Below are 1,983 nucleotides of genomic sequence, written 5' to 3' on the forward strand. Positions count from 1 at the left end.
TTTTTTTAAGTACACAGTTAGAAAATACTACTAAGACACAAACACAAGCAATATTTCCCCATAAAGCACTACAATCAGCTTAAATGACTCCACCTCACCAAAACCGACCCACCTATTGAATTTTTTGGCAGCCTGTACAAACAATTGTAAAATCATTCCGTTATTCATTGTATCAGCGGATCTTGGCACGTCATCGCACTTAGTTTTTGCCAGTTGAAAAAAACAATGGCATTCCACTCTCTTTGGGGCACAATTCTTTTCGATCACCAGTGTCCATTAACCATCACAGGGGTGGCTAACATAATGAACACCCGTTTCATTTTAAGCACATGCCAGGCCTGACCTCCCACCCTTATCACAACTCCGCAAGGAAAGGGGCACCATTCCCCTTCTCTGGCAGGAAGAGGAGGCAAGGGCGTTTCAGAAAGGGTAAATAACTCGATCCAGGCACCCCGCTGCTGAGTAGCAACATCAAGATCTAAACCCACAGTTCAGGCTCATTTGTCTACTGCAGGCTGCCTCCCACAGGCAAGGGCTGAAGCACAGAAAACCATGTAAGTGTGTTCGTGGCCACACAGCAAGTCCATGGGGGTTTCAGCCTGAACGCCAAATTCGAATCCTCTTGGGTTGGGGACCCTGCACTATTGATAATTTGTTTTTCAGAGGAGACCTAGACGACTTTCAACTGAAATTATGAATTCCTGAGCACGTTGCTTTTTGAAACACAAATACCGCAGGAGGAAGCGTCAAACACACAGTCTTTTTCTAGACCAATTCAGAAAATGAATTTGTCGGCTCCCCCCTGGGAACATATATGCAGGGAATAATGAGCATGATAGTCAATGTATGGATCTCTGGGGAACTCATTTATGGTGGGGCTGAGAAAAAGCCCAGAAGGTCCACAGATAAACCAGGGAGCGTCCATGTAGTCAGAGTCCTCATCAACGAAGCTAACAATCCCACCATCTGTGCTCCCTCCCTCCCTGTTCTCTTCCGACAAGACATGCTAAGCTGAACAGAGAACAGGCCGCACAGAAAAGCCAAGAAATTACAGTCAAGGAGGGGGGTGTTTCCTCCGGTACATCTACTAGTCCTTTCTCATTGCGCCGGCGCGCAGCGAAGTTTCCCTCCGTCCTCACTGCTTCCTCCCTGCTCCTGGTCTCCCACCTGGCTCCCTGTGCTTCCCTCCTCCCTGGGCTCCCTCCTTAGTCACATCCCTCCTATCAGTTCTCTGCACCGGTCCAGCAGCCAGAATCTCTCTCTAAAAGTCAAATCACAGTCTGTCCCTGTCTTGCTCAAAACCTTCCAGTCCCCCTTGGCCCGCAGGATGACTTCAGCATGGCCCTTGAGACCCTGCTGCGTCTGCTCCTGGCCTCCTCTCCCCAGTAAGTCCCCTTCCAAAGTGTGGCTCCACTTATCAGTCCTGGGACTCGGCAAGTGAGCCACTCAGCTGGGGTGCTAAACTGAAGAGGATGCCAAACGGCTTAGGAATCAAGATGAGTAATGCTCTAATTCAATATGTTTTTTCAAAATCACAATTAATGCAAATAAAGCCATGATGAGCCAGATATCAGAAGTTTCAATAAAAGGTGTTGTGCCAAACCACATTGGAGCCCGAGGCAAAAGGAAAAATCAGTAGGACTGATTCTATTTTTAAATGTAAACTTTTAATATTTGGTTCATTGTGGATTTTTGCATTGATTTTTATTTTCTTAAGCATAAATGTTAAATACCAGCCCTATAGCCCTGCCTGTAGATCTAAAATGTGGCAGAAACTGATTGTGAAAGACTTGTGAGAACATACACAAAAGAGAAATTTGGGGGTCATGAGAGAAAGAGAGAGCTAGAATTTGGAGGAAGAGAATGGAATAACAGCCACTCAGGTGATATTAGAAACAGAGAACCGGCCTGGAGAGGACCTTGGCAGGGAGAGATCATTGTTTGCCTTTTGCCATCGTTTCCCATCATTCATGCTGATATTAT

The sequence above is a fragment of the Manis pentadactyla genome, chromosome 3 (genome assembly GCF_030020395.1).
Source record: "Manis pentadactyla isolate mManPen7 chromosome 3, mManPen7.hap1, whole genome shotgun sequence".
Classification (NCBI taxonomy): domain Eukaryota; kingdom Metazoa; phylum Chordata; class Mammalia; order Pholidota; family Manidae; genus Manis; species Manis pentadactyla.